This window comes from Eublepharis macularius, chromosome 4 (genome assembly GCF_028583425.1).
Source record: "Eublepharis macularius isolate TG4126 chromosome 4, MPM_Emac_v1.0, whole genome shotgun sequence".
NCBI classification, from domain to species: Eukaryota; Metazoa; Chordata; class Lepidosauria; order Squamata; family Eublepharidae; genus Eublepharis; species Eublepharis macularius.
Window position 1 is genome coordinate 11,504,544 of NC_072793.1, and position 25,608 is coordinate 11,530,151.

At 47.5% G+C, this 25,608-nt stretch overlaps 1 pseudogene; it reads right to left on the reverse strand.

Annotated features, from left to right (window-relative positions):
- Window positions 1-839: 839 nt before the first annotated feature.
- On the reverse strand, window positions 840-25,214 carry LOC129328170 (myosin light polypeptide 6-like; annotated as a pseudogene).
- Between the last annotated feature and the right edge of the window lie 394 nt (window positions 25,215-25,608).

Sequence of the window (25,608 nt, forward strand, 5' to 3'; positions counted from 1 at the left end):
GGCCGAGAATGCGGGACGTTTGAAGCTCTCTTCCTCTGTGGACTGCTCTACTCTTCTGGATAGGTAAATTTTCCCCCTACACACACTATTCCAACCTCTGGCTAATTTCCTAGGACTCTGTGTGTATGTACCAAACTGTTTTTATTTGCCTTCTGTGTTGAGTTTTCCTCTTTAAATAAATATACTCCTTTATTTAAGTACCAACCCTCGTCTGCTGCCCTGGGGAGGGGACCCTGTAAATACTGGTAGAGTATCCCATCGTTACTCCTCTCGCATAGCCTTCCACCTTGCTGCTAATTCCCCCTACTCACAAGGAGACCTATTCCAGTAACAGTGTCACCATTGAAGCCAATGGGCTTCAAGAGTGTAATACTTCTTAGGATATCACTACAGGAGAAGTGTGTGAGTGGCCTGTATGGAAGAAGACCTGCATTGCTATCCTATGCGAAGTTATGCCATTCTATAGCCATCGTAGGGCGAAGCTACAAGTGACGAAGGACACTTGAACGGCAAGTGTATTTCTCCCTGTTCACTTGCGCTCCACTCAATCCACTTGCCGTTCAAGTGTCATTCGTCACTTGTAGCTTGGCCCTCACGGTTTTAGATAGTGTTAGGATAGTGTTAACAAACACTTGTGCCCTTTAATATTTCTTCAGGGACTTTTATTCTAAATCGCTGATCTAGGCGTGTGTTAATTTCAAACTCAACAGATACCAGCTCTCTCCCTGCTTTCCAAATAGATTTGGGATGCTCGGGCAGATATACAGTCTAAAGAGAAATAGCCCTTCGTTGCTTTCACCCTGGAACAAGGAAAACGGTGATGAACTAAGACCAAAAACAACAGAAAGCCAAAGACTTTATTGTCCAGGAAAAAAAGAGTGGCATTTGTGTAGTGAAAAGATACAAGGAATGAGGTTTCTCACAGAGGTTGTAACAGTGACTGCTGCCCTCTTCTGGTTCTGTTGGTGATTGCATGTTGAGGTTCCCCCATTGCAGTTCTCTTTGCAGCTGGCGCTGGGAGAAACAGTGGGTGGGTGGGTGGTCAGGGGCTGCGTTGTTTATACAAAGATAGAAAAGGGGACACTGATACCAACGAGGAGCGATGAGTTTAGGAGATTTGCCTGAAGGGTTCAGCATCACCCTGAACAGCTCTGAGGAGAAAAGACAAAGTGTGATTCTTAAGCATGTCTGAACAAGAGTCCTGCAGCACTTTAAACAACGTCACACATTGTTGTAGCTTTGCAGGCTTGGCGGGGGGGGGGGAATCAAGCCCACTTAATCATATTTGAAAATTCTACTCAATTGCATATAAATGGTAATACTATACCCAGGGCTTTTTTTCAGCTGGAATGCGGGGGAACGGAGTTCCGGAACCTCTTGAAAATGGTCACGTGGCTGGTGGCCCCGCCCCCTGATCTCCAGACAGAGGGGAGTTGAGATTGCCCTCCGTGCTGCGGCACGGAGGGCAATCTCAACCCCCCTCTGTCTGGAGATCAGGGGGCGGGGCCACCAGCCACGTGACCATTTTTTCCAAGGGCAGCCCACTGAGTTCTACCACCTCTTTTCCCAGAAAAAAAGCCTTGACTATACCTATGTCTTGTGAGACTGAGCTTGCTGGCCTTTCGTTTTAATAATTCCCCTCTCAGGACCTTCTTCTGTTTGTACTCTTGTGTCTATATACACCTTCTGCCCACTGAATATAATATTTCATGCATTTGATGAAGTATTCTCAGTCTCGTGAAAGGTTATGCTACAGCAAAATAATTCATTTGTAAGGTACCATTTGTAAGTGTTTTAGTTGCAGCAAACAAACCTGTCTACCTCTCTGGAAAATGTCAACAAGTACACACAAGTACACAACAAGCACACAAGTACACAAGCTTGAATCCTGGTTTCTTTTCACATTTTAATAGCGAAAGTTCATAGCTGCTTCTTACAATATTTTGTGTACACAGCTGCAGGGAGAAAAACATGGAAAATGTACTTAGCCACGTGTACACCTTTTGTGAATGTCTACTTTGCTATATGTACACCTGTTTGGAAGACACAGCATCATCATTAGCAACAATAAAAAATCTCCTAAGATACCCAGGGGCAGCCCCAGGGAATGGCTCAGTACTGTGTAGGTTGCAGGAAAGGGTTATTTGTTGAGGGTCAAAAAGCAGCACACATCAGTCCATCAAATGAACCACAGTAATGTGACACCTACTCCTTGAGGTCAGCTCAGCCAGCCATGATGTGTTTGATAAAGGCTGTGGAAGTGAAGGGAAAGAGCTGTTAGGAAATTATAATCACCTATCCACTCCTGGTTTGGTTCACACAATATATCAAGATGGCAGCTGCCCCTAACCGTTTTGTGTCCCTTTTCCAGCAAACATCTATTGCTACAAAATGAAGAACTGCTCTTCTTTCACACACACAACTTTTTTTGGGGGGGGGCTTCTGACCTTTGGAACAATTAGGAGTTACCAGCCATTTGACAATCCTGGTTTCTTTGTCACCAACAGATTTTGTCTGGGTTCAATTCCTAGCTCAGAGTGGCATGGTACACACAAATGCACATGGGAATTGCCACATATAATGCCCAACAGCTTATACAATGTTCTGCACAAATGAGAACCCAACTTTGCAGCAAGAACAACTTTTATCAGTGAGTCTCAGTGAGAAAGGTGGAATAGAAATGAAATAAATAAATATCACCCCATTTCCTTTGAGGAAGGGCAGGGCTTTTTTTCAGCGGGAACGCGGTGGGACGGAGTTCCGGAACCTCTTGAAAATGGTCACATGGCTGGTGGCCCCGCCCCCTGATCTCCAGACAGAGGGGAGTTGAGATTGCCCTCGCAGAGGGCAATCTCAACTCCCCTCTGTCTGGAGATCAGGGGGCGGGGCCACCGGCCATGTGACCATTTTCTCCGAGGGCAACCCACTGAGTTCCACCACCTCTTTCCCCAGAAAAAAAGCCCTGAGGAAGGAAAATACCGTTATACTGAATCAAACTTAACCTTGAATCAGGCTTGGTGAGTCTTCTGATACAAGACCATGCAACCTCTGATGGATATTTATGTTATTTATAATCTGCCTTTCTCACTGAGACTCGATGAGGATTACATAGTGTAATTCAATACGCTGAGACATTCAATAAACAACACAATAGAAAATTTGAAAACAAGCAGGAATCTAATACAGAGCTGAAACAATACTGAAAGAAAGCATAAGCAACTTGACATGACATAATAAATGACAGTAAGAGAGTGCACAGTAGTATAGCCTACAGTCTCAATCCCTTTATCAAAGCATCTCTTTGAACCATTTCCTTACAGCGTAGACCTGTGTAAAAAGCCCTCCTGAATGATTAGGTTTGCACAGTTTGTGGAAAGTCGGGAGAGTGGGAGCTTTCCTGTCCTCCTTCAGGCAGGCCTTTCCATTAGGTGGGGGTGCATTCATATAAAGAAGGCACACATTATGGGTAGCTCTTGATTTTGCCCATTTGCAGTAAGGCACCTGCAGAAGGCCCTGTTCAGATGAGCAAAGCTGCCATGGTAGAGCGTGGTGCTTTCATAGATACGAAGGATCAAAGCCATGAAGGGCTTTTCGTGTGATAGTCAAAAGTTTGAATTGAGCCCGGTAGCTAATGGGGTTGCTGCAGAATGTAATATGTATGCTCTGACTGGCTCCTGATAATAACCAAGCTACAGCATTCTGCACTTTTATGGGAGACCATAACAGTAGTCAACTACCTATATTACCAGGCTGTGAATCCAGGTGGCCAGATCAGCTGTGTCAAGGTAGTGGGCCATCTTCTGGGCTATACTGAGTTCATGAAAGGCATTTTTTGCAACTGCATTAGCTTGCTTCTCTAACAGCAGTGCTGGTCCCAGTATAACCACAAGGTTCTTAACTGAGGGCCAAGCTACAAGTGACGCCTGACACAGGTTGGACACTTGTCAGCTTCCCTCAAGTTTTGATGGGAAATGTAGGCGTCCTGGTCTTGCAGCTTGGCTCTCCGACTGCTGTCCAATGGACTTTTCAACTGTCACTTGTCCAACATTCCGCCAAGCTGCCTACATTTCCCATCAAAACTTGAGGGAAGCTGACAAGTGTCCAACCTGTGTCATTCGTCACTTGTAGTTTGGCCCTAAGTCTACAAGGGTCAGCTGAACCTCATCAGATATGGGGAGCAAAATGTCCTTCAACATTTCTGTCTTCCCCACCAGCATCACTTCCATCTTGTCTGGGTTCAGTTTCAATTTGTTCACTTTCATTCAACTGACCACAGCTGTCAAGTTAGTGCTTTAAAACCTCTACTGCATCACTAGGACATTTGGACAGAGAGATATAGATATATTATGTTCTTACATTCTTTTCCACTATACCCAGGGCTTTTTTTCAGCAGGAACGCAGTGGAATGGAGTTCTGGAACCGCTTGAAAATGGTCACATGGCTGGTGGCCCCGCCCCCTGATCTCCAGACAGAGGGGAGTTGAGATTGCGGCGCGGAGGGCAATCTCAACTCCCCTCTGTCTGGAGATCAGGGGGCGGGGCCACCAGCCATGTGACCATTTTCTCTGAGGGCAACCCACTGAGTTCTACCACCTCTTTCCCCAGAAAAAAAGCCCTGACTGAACCTGAACTGGATCTTTTATGACTGTTTTCAACTCCTTTTTATTACCAATTGGTGTTTATGGTTGATTCATTATGAATTGTGTTCTTCTGGTTTTATTTTACTTTAGTATTGCATTGGAAACATATTGGGAGCCTACTGGCCGGTTTAAAAATAACTTAACTGGTCCTGTCCTCTTACCTTCATAGTTAATGCAGCCATTGGCATCTTCATGTCCAGCTAATAGGTTGTCCACTTCCTCTTCTGTCATTTTCTCACCTGAAAAGACAGGTAAGAAGAAACTGGTAGCATTATAGGAAGGAGAACACCGTTGTATTTATCTCTTCACAATGGAAAGGGATAGAGGCTTACTTTTTAAAAAAGGGGCTAGGTTGTCTAATGTTATTATGCCACAACACAATAGTAATTACGATTTTTAAAAAGCCCTTAGAAGTCCTCCAGTGCGCTCCTATGTAGCTGCTCCATTATCAACATGTAGGGCTTTTTTTCTGGGAAAAGAGGTGGTGGAACTCAGTGGGTTGCCCTCAGAGAAAATGGTCACATGGTCTGGTGGCCCCGCCCCCTGATCTCCAGACAGAGGGGAGTTGAGATTGCCCTCTGCGCTGCTAGCGGCGCAGAGGGCAATCTCAACTCCCCTCTGTCTGGAGATCAGGGGGCGGGGCCACTGGCCATGTGACCATTTTCAAGAGGTTCTGGAACTCTGTTCCCCCGCATTGCCCCTGAAAAAAAGCCCTGGTCAACATGAATGCCTCCGCATTTGCAGTGGCAATAACAGGGAAATGGAAAACACTTGCTGTGTGGTTGCATCCTAGATTGTCTAAAAATGAAATCCTGTCCTCAAGTCAGAGTTGACTTATGGCAACCTTTGGTGGGGTTTTCAAGGCAAGAGACGCACAGAGGTGGTTTGCCATTGCCTGCCTCTGCAACCCTGGTCTTCGTTGGAGGTCTCCCATCTGATTACTAACCCAGGCTGACCCTGCTTAACTTCTGAGATCGCCTCTCCCCTTGCTTAGAAGTCTAAATCACATGATTCTTACTTAACCAGATCTGCAAAGGAGCTTAATTGTGCTGACTTAATTCATAAAGAATTTAAACAAAGCCACACAGTTTCTTCCACAGGATGTGATGCTGTAAATCAAGAGCAGGCAATTCCTGACACACTTGCCAAAAGCAGCACACCAGATATTTTTTTGCTTGGCACACTGGGCCAAATCTCCATCCAAACAACTGAGGTACTGCAAGTTCTGTTGGAGGAAGAAACAGGCTTCCCACACCTGTCCAGCCACCAGCCAAGCCCAAGGTGAATCCTGGAGGTGCTGGTGCCGTGGCTTGTCTTGCTTCCAGTTTGTCTGGTTGAATACACTCCTTTTCTCCACACCTACCCCCCCCCATCCCTTCAGTTTGCCAACAAACAAGCATCTTTACAGGTAAACAATTACTTTTCTGAAAAATGAATTGAAACTAACAGTGAAATCCTAAACAGAGTTACTCCAGTCTAAGCCCAGTGATTTAAGTGGACTTGGACTGGAGTAACTCTGCTTAAAATTTCACTGTAAGTTGTGAAACAAAATACTAGCATTTTTTTATTTGTGCTTTTGTATACACACACACACACATGTCATTTTGTTTTTTATTGTGAATATTGTTGTGAATGTACCTGAGATTAACTCTGCGGGTTAATACTTGGAGCCAAGCAAAGATCTGAACCCAGTTCCCATCTGATAACCTATCCACTACCCTACACTGGCTGTTTAATTACTTCTTTAGAAGCTTAGCATTCCCACACAGTGCTATTCAAAGATGGTAATGATTTTACCAAAAATGTGCTACCTGTCCATTCTGTAAACCTTTAATGTTTCCAAAACTGTAATCCTTTGATGGGGTCAGACGGCTGAGGGACCACACCCATCTGGGGCTAGGAGTGCAGCCTGAGGGGGCTGAGAGTCTCTGGTGGAAGGGAGAGGGTGGACAGGCAGCTGTGAGAAGCCAGCTCTGGGAGGGCAGGGCACACCTCAGGGGGAGCAGCTTTGGGCGAAGGACCCTGAGGCTAGGAGCCAGGACGAGGCGGATCTAGAGGGCAGCTGGGCCAGGTTGCTCTTTAGGGATCGCTTTAAAAGCAGCTGCACGATGCTGATTGGGGTGGCCAGGGAGCAGTGAGTGGAATTTGTGGGCCACGTGGTAGGAAGGGTGATGACGACAACCGCTTCCTCGCCTTGTTTGTATGAAGGTTGGAATAAATGACTGTTGCGGAACTGACTTGAGAGTCCAGCAGGTATTTGGAGGCAGGTCACACGGAGTCCAGGACCCGGCCCTTTTCACACTGCTTACCTGCTCCTGGGACACTGTGAAATATCGCGCAAAACCCACGGACGATAGCGTCTTCTCGTGAGAGTTTTGCGCGATGTCGCGCAAAACTCTCGCGAGAAGACACTATCTTCCGCGGGTTTTGCGCGATATTTTGCAACGTCCTGGAAGCAGGTAAGCAGTGTGAAAAGGGCCCCTCACTCAGCCTGCTATGGACCTCTGGAAGCCGCCCAACCCTGCTACAACTCTCTCTCCATCACGCCTGGAGTACACATCTCCTCAGAAATATATATCCACAGAAGCAATGAACTGGGAATACCAACCCTCTGAAGCCAGAACACCATCTCAGTTCCATCCCATGGGGAATGAATATTATACGTTGATGCTAGAATATTGGGGAGAAATCAGAGTTCTCAAAATAGCTGGAGGGAAATACCTTCATAGATTTATTTATTTACTTCAGACTTTTAGTCCACCCTCACCACAAGACAGTGATGTGACCAAAGCCATCCAAATCCAGATGATTTATGAATGATTTGTTTTCAGATGGGAACTCAGTGTAGCACTGCTCACTGGGCCACATCAGCTGTTTTTTTAATGCCTCTCCAGTTTCTGTCAGGAGCCCCGTGGCGCAGAGTGGTAAGCGGCAGTACTGCAGCCCAAGCTCTGCTCACAACCTGAGTTCGATCCTGGTGGAAGCCGGGTTCAAGTAGCTGACTCAAGGTTGACTAAGAGCCAAGTTACAAGTGACGCCTGACACAGGTTGGACACTTGTCAGCTTCCCTCAAATTTTGATGGGAAATGTAGGCATCCTGGTCTTGCAGCTGTAATGGAGAGCCAAGCTGCAAGACCAGGATGCCTACATTTCCCATCAAAACTTGAGGGAAGCTGACAAGTGTCCTACCTGTGTAAGGCGTCACTTGTAGCTTGGCTCTGAGCGGGAGGGCTGGGAGGACTTGCGCACGCCAAGCATTCCCCCCTATCTCCTGCCTGTCGCCTCACAAACTGGAAAGGAGCGGAAGAAAAGTGATAAGTTTCCTTTGAGGGACATGGTGGGGGGAGGATAAGACAGAATAATGACAGAAGAAAGCAAAGGGGAAGGGGAAGGAGAAAGCGGGAAGGACCTAGAGAATCAGTGGGGACATTTCTCTCTCTGCCATTTCCCCCCCTCCTCCTCTCTCTCTCTCTCTCTCTCAATTTAAGCCTTGGGCGAAGCTTCCACGTGGAGAGACTCTAGCTGGTTGGGGAGCAGCGAGCTCCCATATGACCTTTTCTCCCCCTTGCTCCCTCCTTTCTTTTTTGCTTCCCCCCCCACCGCCATATACTAAAAGGAATGACAGGAGGATTGCCCATTGGAAATAATAGGAGAGGCTTGAAGGCCCGTTGGAGATAATGGGAGCCAGGGATGCCAACTTACTTGCCTGGGCTCCATTGAAATGCATCACAACACAAAAAAAGTTGCAAAGAAAATGCTGAATGGATTTTCCATAAAGGTCTCTGGGACCAGATGGAATACTCTGGGAGTGGAATTACAGCCCCCAGAGTGCAATGACGGTCCCTAGCTGTAGAGTTTGTGCTCTGGGACCAGAAGGACAGGTTTCAGAGTGGAATGACAGTCCATGGAATAGGCTCAGTGCTCTGGGACTGGAAGGACAGCCCCCAGAGTGCAGTGCAATGACAGCTCCTGGGAGTAGAAGAAGCATTCTGGGACTAGAATGACAACTCCCAGAGTGCATTGTCAGCGCCTCAGAGCAGAATCTGTGCTCTGGGAAGGAATGACATGTTGCACAGTGGAATGACAGCCCCTGGTAGTAGTAGCAGCATTCTTGGAGTGGAATTACAGGCACCACGATGGAATGACAGCCCCTGGTAGTAGCAGAAGTGTCCTTGGACTGGAATGACAGCCTCTAGGAACAGAACCTGTGCTCAGAGACTGGAATGACAGGTCGAAGAGTGGAACAACTGTTTCTAGGAATAGGATCAGGGCTCTGGGACTGGAATGACACCTCCTGTCATTCCACACCCACTGCCATTCCAGTCCCAGTCCACTGATTCTTCTCCCAGGGACTGTCATTCCACTCTGCGGCCTGTGTTGATAGATCAAGATGGGTAGTTGTGTTTATCTGTAGCAGTAGAAAAAAGCAAGAGTCCAGTAGTGCCTATAAGACTAACAAAATTTGTGGTAGGATATAAGCTTTCATGAGCCATAGCTCACTTCTTCACTACTGGACTTTTTTTGTGTTGTGATGCATTTCAATGGAGCCCATGCAAGTAAATTGGCATTCCTGGCTCCCATTATTTCCAATGGGCAATCCTGTCATTCCTTTTAGTACATCCCTTTCCCCCTCTCCAGCTGGCATCAGTTCTACTTCTCACCTTTCCTCAGGCTTTTGTGTGTGTGTGGAGATGTGTGTGCTGCTTTTGGTGGAAAGAGTGGCTGGTTGTTTGTGAGGAAGTGAGGTAAGACACACACAATTCCCTTTCAGTCCCTGTGCGACAGGTAGGAGCAAATCACTGTTGTTGGGTTTAAAGTAGTTGTTTTGAATTCTGTTACTTTCCTCCCCCCTTCTCCCTTTCGTTCTCCCTCCCCCTTCCTCTTCTCCGATCTCAATGCTGCTCCCCCCTTCATTCAAGCAGAGCAGCACCCGCACTGCGCCCCTTCTTTATCACCTCCCTTCTCTCATCCCCTAGTTTCCATATATCACCCCCACCTTCCCCCTTTCCCCCAATAGTTTATTTCAATATTTATACACCATATGCTTAGCTGTCAGCTGCCGTTCACTTCAAACCCAAGGTGTAGGGGGGAGGGAGAAGGATGAGCATGGAGGGTAGATCCCGAAAGGGATCTCTGACAAAGGTGATCAAGCAGGCCCTGTAAGAGAAGCCCTCCTTCTACTGCCAAGAGTCTCTGGGTTCAGAGAGAGGTGGGAAGAGAGAGGGAAACTTTTTTACACACACACACACAAGGAGGTATGCTCAAACTTTAATGCAAGTTACTATTTCTGCTCACAAAATAGATTTTTGGCTCACAATAAGAAAAACAAACACTGTTGTTATGTATTCTCACACTTAAAAAAATAAAATTTAAAATTTAAATTAAGAAATAAAAATTAAAAATGTAAAAAGTTTCAAGTTTTGTGCTTTTCATTTTTCCTACATTTCTTCTGTTTTAAAAAATTGGTTAGCGCGGGAGGCGCAAGTAGATATCTCGCCTCAGGCGCCAGAAACCCTGGCACCGGCCCTGACAATGGCAAACCACCCTGTAACAAAAGTCTGCCAAGAAAACGTCATGATGCCACGGCCCCCCATAGGTCAGTAATGACTTGGTGCTTGCACAGGGGACTACCTTCACCTTTAGTTTCTGTCAGCCGAGAGAGACAGATGGCGCGGGTAGGAAAAGGGTCCCTCTGCTCTTTTGAGATATGAGTTGTGGTAGTCTTTCCTCAGAGCCAAAAACTTCTCAGACCTTCTAACAACAAACTGGAGAGAAAAATCCTTTCCTTTCACCTTCCGGGGATTAGAACTTACCCAATGTAGCCAGAACATGGCGCAGTTCTGCCCCCATGACAAGGCCGTTCCCCTCTTTGTCAAAGACCCTGAGCCCCTCCACGTAGTCTTCATAGGTGCCTTGGTCTTTGTTCTTGGCAATAGTCTGCAACATGGGCAGAAACTCTTCAAATTCCACTCGCCTAGAATTCAGTTCTAAATGGAAGAGAGGGAATATCACACGTGCAAAAGGAGAGGAAACAGGGCCGGCTCGTTTTTCTCACCCCCCGCCCCCACTTAGTACTTCCCACGCCACATCAGCTGTGCCTTGGGCCACTAAAAGGTCTGGACAGGGCTTTTTTTCTAGGAAAAGAGGTGGGGGAACTCAGTGGGTTGCCCTCGGAGAAAATGGTCACATGGCTGGTGGCCCCGCCCCCTGATCTCCAGACAGAGGGGAGTTGAGATTGCCCTCCGCGCCGCTCGGCGGCGCGGAGGGCAATCTCAACTCCCCTCTGTCTGGAGATCAGGGGGCGGGGCCACCAGCCATGTGACCATTTTCAAGAGGTTCCGGAACTCCGTTCCACCGCGTTCCCCCTGAAAAAAAGCCCTGGGTCTGGAGAAATAATGTCCTGTCCTTTAACAGAGGTCTAATGTGTGGAGATAGCCAGTTATAAAAGCTTGTTACTTCAGTGAGGTTTAGAATATCAACCTTTATTAATGGGACAGGACTTCCCACCCACCCACCCCTGGCAGATAGCAACCCTACGAGTTTGAAAGTGCAGAAATTGGATGCTGAAAATGGTGAGATCCTAAGTTTCCGTGGTTTCATAGAGAAACACGGGATCAAAGGAAGAGCTGGACAAGGTTTCAGATGTTTCCATGCGTGAGGTCTAAATCCTCCGTTGCTTCTATGTGGATTGCTGGCTTGCACGCAATTACCTTTTTGGACTTCTGAAGGACCCTTTTTCCCACAAACAACCACAAGCGGCATTGAAATGACAAATACTATCGTTCCAATAGTAGTGATGAAGCTTGTTGCATCTTACCGCTTTGCTATTTTTTGCGGCATTCTGATTCAGAAAGGTCCACTTTGCTTTCAGGAGCAGCCAGTAGGAGCTTGGCTCAAAAGACAAGTGGAAACATGAAAAATGTTTGGTTGTGATTGCATCAGAGAAACCTTTGCCTTGAAGCTTACAGCTGATTTTCATAAATAAATATTTCCTGGTCAAGCACAAAGATCTCACATTTTCTCTGCTGTTTCCACAACACAATAAAGCTCAAAGGTGGATTAAGTGCTGCATATGGACGTGCCCTGTTAGTAACCAGGGGATATCCTTTACATGCCTTGCACAAATTTCTGCCTGTTTCCTTTCATCTACGTCTTAAAGACCATTTTGCTCCAATTTTGACACCATCCTTTTCCTTCTGTTAATTCCAGTCTTTTTGAAATCCAGTCATTTGCAGTACAATCTTCTACATGTTTTCTCAAATGCGCTTTATTCCATTGATCTTGCACCCAGGTAAGAATGCATAGGACTGCAGCCTTAAAAATGCAAAACTTAGAAGCAGACTAAATTATGCAAATCTATGTTACTTCCAACATTAATATAGTGTGTATAATTTAGGCTATTTGCTTAGTGCAGACTAGTACTCACAGGTCTGAACATAAATGTATCCTCCCAGTCATTCTGCCAGGCTTACAGCAGAGTCTGGCAAACACAAATAATACTCAACGGCTGCTTCCACAGGGGGAGCTCTTGCTCCACCTTCCCTCCTGAACGATGGTGTTTCTTCTGGGGCTTCCAGACAACATTGCTGTTTGGTTGTTTCTCTTCCAGGCTTTCCAGATCTTCTCTGACTTTCCCCAAATCTTCCTGGGTATGATCTTTCCTAAAAGATCCTGTCCAAAGTGGGTTTGGGGAAAGTGTGGGACCACATCTGGGCCGTTTCCAGATGGCTTACCTGCCTCCAGAACGTCGTGCCATGTTGCGGGGAAAACACGAAATATCGCGTTTTGCGTGACGTCATGCGACGTTCCGGAGGCAGGTAAGCCGTCTGGAAACGGCCCTGGTGCCAAACTGCCCCCCCCACGCCCCAGTGATTTTTTATACATGTTTTTTATCTGCTGAAAACAGATTAAAGTTTAAATCACCCTTGGCAAAAATGGTCACATGGCTGGTGGCCCCACCCCCTGATCTCCTGGCAAAAAGCCCATATGAGACGAGGTGGCGGTGGGAGGAACAAGAAGGGAAATAATAGGGAATCTTAAAAGAGAAATAGAAAATGACCACTTCTTAAATGAAATTTAAATATCCTTCGGAAATCCCTTGAATCTGGAATCCAAAATTCTGATACCATACTTTTCCTTATCTGTGTGATCGCAGAGAAAACTTACCATCTGGCTTGGGATGTCCTAGCACTTTCATGATATCAGCATTAGTGGGATTTTGGCCCAGGGCCCTCATTAAATCTCCACACTGGCTTAACTGGATTTTGCCGTCGCCGACTCGGTCAAAGAGCCCGAAGGCCTCCTTGTAATCTGTGGAGGTCAGATCAGATTTATAAAGTGGTTCTTTTGCAATGAGGTCTTGGAACTGGCAAGCTATGGGGAGCCTAGGGCTTTCTTGAACAAAATGTCACGCTTGTCATGCTGGCTGTCAACTAGACGATTCACATAATCCCCAGAAACTGGACACCACCATCTGTGCGATCTCTTTAAATGGCCCATTTTCTAATAGCTACAGCCAATGTGAACAGAGAGGTCACTTCCTACCCACACCCAAATTGTGTTTAGGGTATATCTTAAGATGATGGAGATCTTGTTGGGTCAGAATATTCTTGCCCTTAATGAAAGAGGGAAGAACTCAAGAGGATCTCAGTAACCCTTCCAAAGAAAGCATCATCTTGATCACTGAAGAGGTTCAGTTGCTGAGGAGTGCATTTTTATATTTAGAGATCACCTCTAATCCCATAGCAAGTTTGGGTAGTATCAGGGTTTTTTTCCAGCTGGAACGCAGTGGAACGGAGTTCCAGCACCTCTTGAAAATGGTCACATGGCCGGTGGCCCCGCCCCCTGATCTCCAGATAGAGGGGAGTTTAGATTGCCCTCCTCTGTCTGGAGCAGCACAGAAGGCAATCTAAACTCCCCTCTTTCTGGAGATCAGGGGGTGGGGCCACCAGCCATGTGACCATTTTTGCCAAGGGTGATTTAAACTTTAAAAAACTCCCCCCTTGTTCCAGCTGACCCAAAGTGATGTCATTGTGCGGTCCTGAGTTCTACCACTGTGTTCCACCACCTCTTTTCCCAGAAAAAAAGCCCTGGGTAGTATACAGGCATTACTATTTAGACCCAGGTCAGGCCCGAGCTGGGGGTGGATGGGTATACTTTACTAGGGCCTGTGTGGTTCTTGTGAGAGGAGCCTAGGCTGGGCTGCAAGCTCTTTATCATGATACAATCTAGTTAATGACCTTCAAAAATAAAATGTAGTTTAATTTGCCTGTCTCTTCAGGTGTTCAAGGTAGCTTTTAAAACATTTAATTATAAGCTGACGCTGGATCTTCTCTATATTACTTTAGACTTGCTTTGGAATGAAGATGAGGACGGTGTTGCAGAACATGCAATTATAGTGGGTGCGAGTGTGATACAGCAGTTACTGTGCCTGGGTAGGTTTGAAAAGACCTGGGTTCAAATCCCATTCAGCCACTAAGCTTACGGGGAGACCTTGGACTAGTCACTCGTTCTCTCATCTTACTCTCTTTTACTGTGTGTACATCAGCTCCGTGGAGAAAGGGTAGGGTAAAATTGATAGCTAGAAAGTATATAAGGTGATTACTATTATCCAGGGCTTTTTTTCTGGGGAAAGAGGTGGTGGAACTCAGTGGGTCGCCCTCGGAGAAAATGGTCACATGGCTGGTGGCCTCGCCTGATCTCCAGACAGAGGGCAATCTAAACTCCCCTCTGTCTGGAGATCAGGGGGCGGGGCCACCAGCCATGTGACCATTTTCAAGAGGTTCCGGAACTCCGTTCCCCCGCGTTCCTGCTGAAAAAAAGCCCTGCTATTATCCATGGGGAGCCATAGTAAGGTAGTCATATTACTATATTGGTAGTCTCCAAAGGCCCGTTCTGCCACGGATTGGACCCATTTTGAGGCGTTGCAGAGTGCAGGAACACTCCTGCACTCTGCAGCACCCAAAAACAGGCCTGCCCAGGGGACGCGCAATGACGTCACTCCTGAAGTGACATCATCATGCCTGTGGTGGCGCGTGCACGTGTTCCGCGCGTGCTCCCCCCCTCTCCCCCAAGGTAAGTGCCAGGCCCCTGTCCCCCGCTAGGAGGTTGAGGGGGTGGCAACCCTACTGGTAACTGAGAATTCCAGAAATATTATTACTGGTTCAATTGTATTCCTATCTGCCATTTTGGAATGGATGAATCTTGGGAGCCCAAACTAGGGTTGCCAGGTCCAGGTTGGGAAATTCCTGGAGATTTTTGGGGTGGAGCCTGGAGAGGCCAGGGTTTGGGGAGGGGAGGGGCCTGAGTGGAGTATAATACCATAGAGTGCACCCTTCAGAGCAGGGGAACTGGTCTCTGTTGCCTGGAGATCAGTTGTAATCCCGGGAGCTCTCCAGCTACCGCCCTGGCAACCCTTGTCCAGATGCAAAAGAAAATACCGGAGCTCCTGTACACTTAACAGTGGTATAAAAAACACAAATTTCAACAGGGAAATCATTTCTCACCTGTGCATGACAACGTGTTCCTGCTGAAATTCCAACTCCTACCATTATTAAAGGCACAGAATGTAAGCCGAGTTGCATAGTAAGCAGAGGTGCATGTGTGTGAGCCTGTGATGCAAAGTGTCTTGAGTGCAGAGAGGAACAAAGTTATGCTCAGAGCTTTGTTTGTGCTTTAGAAAGAAATACGAGTCCATTTATTGCTGGAGTTCCATTCCGGATAGGAAAGAGTAGAAATGGAATGCTTTCTAGCTATCTACTGTAAAGAAGCCGGGGGATGGCAGGGGGTGGCATGTCTTGCATCCACGGTGGCAAGATGGAGAAGAAGTAAAATGTGGTGCAAGACGGAGGAAGTCCCTAAGAATACAATCTGCACTTCAAAGGGTAGTATCAGGATACTAGAAAGCAAGGATGGATGGACCCCCCCCCTCTCTCTGGCTCTTTCATTGTCCCCCTCTGAAATCTGAGAAAAGGGTAGCAGAGCAGTCCTGCTCTTCTTCCACAGACTCTTTTGTATACTGGTGTCCTAGGTTAATTTATTTTCCCTGGTCATGGTTTTCCATTCCTCATGGCTAAAAGGGGAAAAGAAAGAGAACTATCAGGTTCAGGGATCTGGCTCCCACCTCTTGACGGGGCACTGCTCACGCCCACTTCAACAGTGAAGGGCCTGGGTGTGGTCTTGGATGCCTCCGTGTCTATGGAGGCCCAGATCATGGCTGTTGCCAGATCGGCGTTTTACTGTCTTCGCCAGATCAGGCAGCTTGCCCCCTACCTCTTACCCCGCGACATTGCGACAGTGATCCTTGCAATGGTCACCTCCAGGCTGGACTACTGTAACTCGCTCTACACTGGGCTGCCCTTGGGCCTGCTCCGGAGATTATAGCTGGTCCAGAATGCAGCAGTGCGGCTTGACCAGGACGCCATTCCAGGCCCACATAACACCTATCTTGTGCCAGCTGCACTGGCTCCCAGCGGAGTTCTGGATCAGGTTCAAGGTGCAGTAGGGTTGCCATTCCCCCGCCGGGGGTGGGGGATTCCCAGATTCCACCCTTCCCTCCAGCGCCCACTTACTTGGATGGCGGAGGGGTGCGCTCCCTCGGGTGCCCCCTCCCTGGCCAGCATGGCACACCCCTGGGCAGGGGGCACAATCCTGCGCCATGAGGGCAAGTGGCAGCAGTGGCAAGATACTGCAACCATGGCCACTCACTCTCGCTGCCACAGCCTTTTGCCGCCGCAGCCCCTGTGCACCAAATGACAGCGGGCCATGGTCGTGGTGAGAGCGAGCAGTCACAGTTGCGAGAGCGGGCGGCAGTGGCAACAAGAGCCCCCTTTGACCCTGCGTGATGACGTCACTCATGGAAGTGATGTCATCACGCGAGCCGGGAGTACACACACAGAAAAGGAAGCTGGGTTAAGTACCGGCTCCCAATCCCCCGCCAGGAGGCTACAGGGATCTGGGGATCCCCTGTCAAGGGACTCCAGGTCCCTGGCAACCCTAAGGTGCTGGACTTGACCTTTAAGGCACTTAGCGGACTGGGACCAGCATACCTTCGGGACCATCTCTCACCCAGGGCCAGATCGAGGGGGGGCAGGGGGGTAGTCAAAGAGGGGACACCGGGCACAGCCGCCAGCCACCAGGAGCATGCTGGCGGCAGCACGGGCAGCTGAGGGCCCGCCTGCACCATTCAGCTGCCCAGCAGGACAGGGAGCGCACGGCAAGATGGCCGCCCCCTCAGCCGGGCAGGCAAATGGCAGGAAGGGCTGGGAGGCCGCCCATGCCATTCGCCTGCCCGGCTGAGGGGGCGGCCGGCTTGCTGCATGCTCCCTGTCCTGCTGGGCAAGTGAGTGGCATGGAGAGCTGAGATGCCGCCCATGCCATTTGCCTGCCCCGCAGGACAGGGAGCACACGGCAAGCCGGCTGCCCCCTCAGCTGGGCAGGCGAATGGCATGGGCGACCTCCCAGCTGCCGGTTCTGCTGCCATTCCGTTGGCGGCATTCCCGCCCTGCATGGTGACATCACAAAGAGCAGCTGGACTTGGGTTGTCCCTAGAACCCAAGAACCCTAGATCTGGCCCTGCTCTTACCCTATATACCCCAGAGGGCACTTCACTCAGAAGGGAAACATCTGGAGATCTCCAGCCCCAAGGAGATCCGTCTTGCCTCAACCAGGCCTCAGGCCTTCTCGGCCCTGGCCCCAACCTGGTGGAACTCTCTGTCTGAGAGCGGAACCACAAGTGACGCCTGACACAGGTTGGACACTTGTCAACTTCCCTCAAGTTTTGAGGGGAAATGTAGGCGTCCTGGTCTTGCAGCTTGGCTCTCCGACTGCTGTCCAATGGACTTTTCAACTGTCACTTGTCCAACATTCTGCCAAGCTGCCTACATTTCCCATCAAAACTTGAGGGAAGCTGACAAGTGTCCAACCTGTGTCAGGCGTCACTTGTGGTTCCGCTCTGAGACAACTTGGGCCCAGTGGGATCTTTCAGCATTCTGCCAGGCCTGTGAGAGAGATATGTTCTGCCAGGCTTTTGGTGGCTGAGTCGGGCGGCCCTCCTCTTGACCTCCTACCGAGGGGGGGAAGACCCCCCCTTCTAATTTTTAGCTCATTGCTGTATATTAGCCTCCACAGACCCAGTGATCGTGCAGGACTGTGAAATATGCTGTCTGTTTAAATTTTGCTGCCAGTTTTAAATTGCTTTTAGCTATATGTTATTTATTGAATATTGTATTGTGTTTTAATCAGGTTGTGATCCGCTCTGAGCCTGCATTGTGGGGAGAGCGGGATCTAAGTTTAATAAATAAGCAAACTATAGTTCAGTGGAAGATGGTGGGACTGTGTGTGTGTGCCTGACTGTGCCAGGTCACCCCTGAGCTACTGGAAGTTGCTAAACAGTCATTACTGAGGGAGCTAAAATGATGCTCTGGGGGGGAGGGGGATGACAACGACAGCTGTAATTATTGTTTGCTCAATCTGAAGGCTGGTGGCTGTATAAGAACAACTAGGAGAGAGGTTACCTGTCAGTTACCGTGCTCAGTTCAAGGTATTGGTTATTATATACAAAGCTCTTCATGGCTTTGGTCTGGCGTACCTATGGGACCGCCTCCTTCCCTATGTTCCTGCTCAGCAGCTTCGCTCATCTGAACAGGGTCTCCTGCAGGTGCCACCCTGCACAGGGGCGAAATCAACAGCAGCCCATACATGGGCTTTCTCGGTGGTGGCCCCTACCCTGTGGAACAGCCTGCCTGAGGAGGTCAGGAGAGCCCCCACTCTCCTGGCTTTCGGCAAACAATGCAAAACCGAATTATTCAAAAAGGCTTTTTACTGAGATAGAAGGGCTGTATTGAAGGGAGGGGGTCTCAGATGCTTCACTAATGAGTTAAGGACCATAGACCTCACCACTATGTTGCCTTACATATTATCTGTTGCTTTAAATATGTACACCTATATACTACCTGTACTTCATGTTGTCTAATGTCGGTCCTAGAATTGATTATGTTCTGTCTCAGCATTTCTTCAACTGGATCCTTGCTAATGCTATGTCTTTGTAAACTTGTATTAATTTACCCTATGGCATTGTTTGTGGAAATGTCCTCGATACTGATTGTACTAATCTCACACTATGTAATCTGCCTTGAGTCTCAGTGAGAAAGGCATACTATAAATGACATAAATAAATAAAACCAGAGGAGTTAGCCATGTTAGTCTGTAGTAGCAAAATCGAAAAGACTCCAGTAGCACCTTTAAGACTAACCAACTTTACTGTAGCTTAAGCTTTCAAGAACCACAGTTCTCTTCATCAGACGCATCTGACGAAGAGAACTGTGATTCTCAAAAACTTATGCTACAGTAAAGTTGGTTAGTCTTAAAGGTGCTACTGGACTCTTTTCAATAAACAAACAAACAAACAAACAAACAAACAAACAAACAAACAAACAAACAAACAAACAAACAAACAAACAAACAAACAAACAAACATGTGACTGTTCAAGCAGATGACAGGGGCCGTATATTTTCATGATTTTAACCCAAATAATCCATGATTGCTTCTGTCAGAGGTCCAAAACCTTGTTGTACGTGTGGGTGTTTTGAGAATGTTGAGTACAGATAGAGGGTTCCACAACAGAATAGCTGCCATGGCTCTGGGCCCAATCACAGAAAGCGGAGAGATCCACAAATCTTTGAAAGTTTCAAGCCAAACATCTTCCTATGATGGAGGTACGGACACAAATGGACACAATCATAATGCTTCCTGGGCTCTTCTGAAACATCTCCACTGAAGGAAAGCCATGACAGGTTCTTTACTTTGGGGGGAAATGCTTTGGGAAAGTAACAAGAGGGCTCTAGGAAACACATTGTTGTGTGCCAAGGTGCCCATGGGTACCACACTGGGGATCATTGACTTATGCTGTTAGGCCACAACTAGGTGTACCTAACAACAACAACATTCGATTTATATACCGCCCTTCAGGACAACTTAATGCCTACTCGGAGCGGTTTACAAAGTATGCCATTATTATCCCCACAACAAAACACCCTGTGAGGTGGGTGGGGCTGAGAGAACTCCAGAGAGCTGTGACTAGCCCAAGGTCACCCGGCTGGCTTCAAGTGGAGGAGTGGGGAATCAAACCCGGCTCTCCAGATTAGAGTCCCACGCTCTTAACCACTACACCAAACTGGCTCTCACCTAGACATCTCCCATATTACTAAAATGTGACATGATGTTATTGCACTCAGAGTCCTCTTGCTTCAAAAAGTAGCATATGGAAGTGGGGATATCCTGTCATGCTTTTTGTATTACTAGATGTTGGGGAGGAAATCTGGAGCTGGTTCTTTTAGAACCAGTAATGCAACCATTAGAACATCGATTTCTGGCCTTCCGAGCTTTGAGGAAAGAAATAAGAAACAAATGCTCGATGCATACAAAACAATAGTTTAGTTAGAGATGAGCATCGTGGTGAATCACAGAGCAGTTTGCCTACAAGCTGTGCTAAAGCCATCAAACATAACAACGTGTAGAGCCATTGGCCAGTCATAGGAAACTGACTTACCTTCCAACTGCTCCTTAGTGAATTCAATCTGGAAAAAGGAAAGAAAATGACTGGAGGTTATGGCAATCACAGGAAAAGAGTGACAGTTCTTGAAACGGGATGTACAATGGACCAAGATGACATAATGAACTGAACCAAGTTGGGGAGGGAAATGCAAAGTTATAATAAATGATCTTTAGGACGCAGAACCCTTCTTCAGCCAGAGCTGAATGATCTCAGTAGCTGCCCTTGTGGGGCAATGGGTTGCACACTAAATCACGTGGCCCCCAAATGCATTCTTCTTATTTTCATATATTGGTTCCAGTCCTTGCCTGCTTTAACCTATAAAGCTGGTCGCAGGTAATAATTATTGATCTCACTCACCCTCCTCTCCACAGCCTTGGGAGATATATAGATGGCTTGCATCCTAATAATTTGTTTCCCTTGTGCTTCCTTCATCCATTGCGGAAGCACTTCGCTGGGTTCTCCCATTCCTCGTGAGCAAAGAATTTTGCAGCACCTCGGCAGAGGACTGCCCCCATAACAGAAAAAGGAAGCACGAGTGGAAACAAGGTATATGATTCAAACTGAAAAGTATCTTAACAGAGGCCATACAAGCTGTACTGGAATTTGGACCAGTCTCAAAGTTTAGTCAAAAGCCTTTTCCTTAGGTGGAAGAATAACAAATTTTGGACCACTTCTGTCCAAACTATACTGTCTGTAGGCATTAATAATTTACAAGTCCTTATGGAAGAGGTTGGTGGAGGGTATGTTAACAAGATAGTGCAGAACTATCATTTCCTAGAGCTTCTGTGTATTGTGATCTTGTACAAGATAGTTCTGTCTTCAGGTAAAGGTAAAGGGAGTCCCCTGTGCAAGCACCGAGTCATTACTGACCCATGGGGGGGACGTCGCATCACGACATTTTCATGGCAGACTTTTTGTTACTGGGTGGTTTGCCATTGCCTTCCCCAGTCATCTACACTTCCCCCCCCCCCCCCAGGAAACTGGGTACTCATTTTACCGATCTCGGAAGGATGGGAGGCTGAGTCAACCTTGAGCCGGCTACCTGAACCCGGCTTCCACCAGGATCAAACTCAGGTCGTGAGCAGAGCTTGGGCTGCAGTACTGCCGCTTACCGCTCTGCGCCACGGGGCTGAGAGAGATACTCTAATAATCAGCCTCACAACTATGCTTGTCAAGTTCCCCCGCTCTACCCTATCACCACTATCAGAAAAAAAGGCAGACCAGATTAATGTAAAGGAAGAAGGAGGGTATCTGGCATGGCATAGGCTTGGCTTTGCGTCAGGGGTGTGAAGCGGTTATAGCCTGTGCTGTTCAGGACTCCAGCTACCTCTCACTCCCTCATTTCCTTAGTTAGACCAAAGACAAACGTTTTCTCTGTTTTTAGGGCAGTGGAGAGCCTTCACTAGCTCAACCCCTTCTCAGGCTCCCTCAAGAGGCGTTCAGTAGTGATGTAGAGGTCATAGCAGAGTTACCAATGTGTTTAACGAGTGCTGCTTGTATTGGTTATACAACATTGCCAATCTGCGTTACGTATTGCCAGTACTAATATATCATCAGTCTTCTGGTAGTTTTTGGTTTGCTTCATCTCCTATGGACAGTACAACTGAACGCTATATGTTGTTATGCAGGAGCCTCCAGGTTGTCATGGAGACTTTGCTGTCGGGTGTTGCCTGTAGGTGGCGCTGTCAGGAAAGGGCCAGGGCAGGCTGCTTCGGCCGCATGCCTGGGGAGCTATGTGGCTAGAGCAGCCCTCTGCATACAGGAGATGCTTCGTGGGGCCGTCATGCCAGTCTGCCAGCAGGAGGTTCTTGAGACTGGAATTCAGATCAGGTTCAAATAAGGGCTTGCTTTTTAGTCTTGGTGGTCATTCTTTTTATTGGAGCCCTACCTCATTCAGGAATCCTGTCTCATTACGAGGGCACGGCTGCTCACTGCACAACCCCTCCCGCAACTTGATCCTCCTGGTCTGGGAAGGTGGCATCCTAGCACAGCAGTGCCACAGAGGTAGAATCGAAATAACTGTTCCCTATAAAAAAGCGGGGGGGGGGGGGGATGCTAATCCCTTTGCTTGTGGCCACCTGTCCCTGGTCCAGCTTTCCAAGAATGCAGGCCAAATACCAGGCTTTTGCGCCTGCTGTTTCAGACCTGTCGTTAAAATAACAGGAGCTTTTTCAATTGCTAAATTTATCTTGTCCCTCTGACCCCCAAACCTTAGCAAGGATGCCTTTCCCAGTTACCATTGTTGAATACAGGAGGCCCTATTAGGATAAGGGGAATTTATCTTCTGATGGTCTTTAGCATTTTCATAGCTTCTCTGAGCAGAAAGCGCTGCTATCAGTTTCTGCTAGTCACCATCTTTTCCTGATAACTTCAGTCTGACCTTAAACAGCTATGTGGCAGACAGAAATCCAGCAGGTGTAGCATTGCTCTTCACCAAGGTGAAGCTGCACCTTTTTAATTTGAGACTATGCAAAAATTCTGTGGCAATCCTACCATAGTTTCTGCATATGTGGACAAGAGTATTACATTTGTATGTCATAAAAGTGATGGGTAAATTGACATAATAACTTGCTGGACTAGAACAAGGGCCTTCTACTTCAGCATTTTGTTTCAATTTGGGACTGCCAGATGCCTCTGGAAGTTCAATACAATGACCACCAGTACAGAATGCAGACAGCAGGCCAGGTTAGCATTTCAAACTCCATGGCAAAACAAAGCTTGAACTGCCCATTTCTGCATATTAAACCTCAATTAAAGGGACAGGAGCAGGGCTTGTTTTAGGGGGGATGCGAGGGAACGGAGTTCTGGCACCTCTTGCAAATACTCGGCAATAGTGCTTGAAAATAATATGATTTCAAAGAATCCCGTGTGTTTCTTCCTCACATTTCCCTCTTGAGAGTTCTGCGCCACCTCTTTTCCCAGAAAAAAAACCCTGGGCAGGACTTCCCCCCCTTGGCCAGTTGGCAACCTTAGCTGCACGGCCATTGGGTGGGTCCAAGCTAAGGCCTTGCAGCCACCTTGCAGGGGCTTGGCTTGGACAAGCTAGTGGTGATATGGCTCCAGTGAGGATGCCATGCCTCCCGTGCCACAGATGGCTTGGAAGCGAGTCGAGTCCCCGTGGCGCACGGTTCCTCACTGTGCTTGGGTGGCTTGGCTGGAGAACTGGCCCTGCCTGGAGATAAGAGACTGATTCAAAACATCCTCATTCTTTTCTGCGCTACTGCAGATTCCAAAATCATGAGACCCATTTTGGTTCAGTAGACAGAGACCAAAATCACCTACCGGTTTACTTCAGATATTTTTATATCCCATTTTTCTCCCAAGCTACTCACACCATCATTTTCCCATCCTCTATTTTATATGCATAACCGCCGCCCTGTGAGGCAGGTTGGACTGAGAGAGCGTGACTGGCCCAAGGTCACTTAGTGAACTTCAGTGGCAGAGTGCAGATTCATACCTGGGTTTCCCACATCCTAGTCTCTCTAACCATGCTATGCATTGTAAAGTGCAGAAAGGTTGGAATGCAATTATAAATCAAATTTCTTGTATCAGTTCTGTACCAGTGCTTTTCAAAGTTTCTTCTTGCTTTTGACGCGTGCAGTGCTTTATGGAGCACATGTGTATTTAGCCAGATTCTTAACTTTGGCTCAGTCCTTGCTCACCTATAGACTCACCAGCTATGGACAAACATTCTCTCTCTTCCTTAGCTGCCTGTCTAAAAACCAGAAACAATAGCGCCTACTTCACAGAACGATTGTGAATACAAATGAGATTTAAAGTGCTATAAGAACAATCATAACAATTAAATCCCTGGACTATCAGCTATCTTTTTTGGAGTGTATTAAATAAATTATTATTAAAACCTGGAAGTTATTTCATTTTTCAGTCTGTATGCCTGAAGAATATCCTTTCAAAGGTCAAAAGACTGCAACACCTTTAAATAAGTAATTCTAGTAAAAGGTATCAGATTTGTTATGTTTTGATGTCAGCTAGGCAAATTAAATAAAATCCAAGTTCTCACAGAATGCAAAATTGTACATGAAGTTTTATTAACAGAGAAAATCAGATTAGATTTAGCATTCTAATAGCCCTGCACTTTTAATATAATTGATACCTGAGCTTGGAACTAGTGGGCTGGATTAGCACTCCAACAGTGGAAGGCATTGGTGGGTGCAAATCTCTGCCACTCCTACCCCACTCTTTTCTGACCCCAACAAAGTTGATTCTAGTCTCTGGATAAAATCCAGTGTAGTAGAGTGCTGCCAGTTGTTTAGTGTCCCTTGCAAGTGTGGATATGCTCAAAGGCTCGTGCCTGTGTGCACACGAGTTCATGCCTGTCCATGCATTTCATGCCACCAAATAAATTCAACTTTGTTTGGGTTTCCACTCTTTCTGACCTTCCTGCCTGGGAGAAATAACGGAATGCCGTACCTACCTTCCCAGATAAATATTTAGTGCCTCTTCTCCTTAGTACAGCAAATGTATATTGAGTGGTCCCATTTTTGCTATATTCCACCCCCCGCCCCCAGCCATGGGTTAGTGACATCTTGCAATATAATAGCCCACCATGTTCCAATAAAGGGAGCTATCTCAGAGCAGGAAATGAACACGCCACACCTTCTTTCATCAGCCTCCTTCTTTTCTCCGGGGAGGCTACCAAGTCCTGGTGTCTGGCCCCTTCAACCCAGCCGTGCCTCACTCACCACCACTTTGGAGAGGTCAATTGGAGGCTCCTTGGGTTTCTCTGGTGCCGCTGGTGCCGCTGGTGCCGTGTCTTGCACTTTGGCTTTAGCTGCTGGGGCTGCTGGCTTAGCAGCTGGTTTGGCAGGGGGGGCGACTGGCCGTTTCACTGGGACATCCTTCTTGGGCGGCATGTTGCTCTGTGTCTCCTACTGAGAGGGAAGCAGAGGGGCGGTTGGTATAAGCAGGCAGGACCCCCAGCTCAGGCTGGATCTGCCTAGTTGCTGCTTAAATAGCTCTGTGGATACAGTGATGTCAGCCTGAGAGGAGTAGCCGAGCATGGAGAGGAACGCGTCTAAAAATGGGAGCATCAGTCACCTCCAGCAATGCTAGTTAGTTCCTCCCTCCATTCTAGTCCAGGAGATCTCCAAGAGTTTTGCTGCAACAAAGCATCCTTTAGCCGGCCAGCTCAGCTCAGGATATGCCTTTGTGGCACTAAGCCAGCCAACTCAGCAAAATCTCTGTGCCAGTCATGGGGACGGACAGAAGGCAAACAAGGGTGTGGCCCACTGTTTCTTAAAGCTCAGGCGGGATCAACCGTTATGCTAAGAAAGCTACCGAGCAGACCCCAACATGGAGCTCCTCCATCCTTCTTGCACTGGGCTCTTCTGTAAGTCTTAACAACTCAAAGCATGGAGGCAGCTTTCTTATCACAAAACTATGGGAACATGTTTA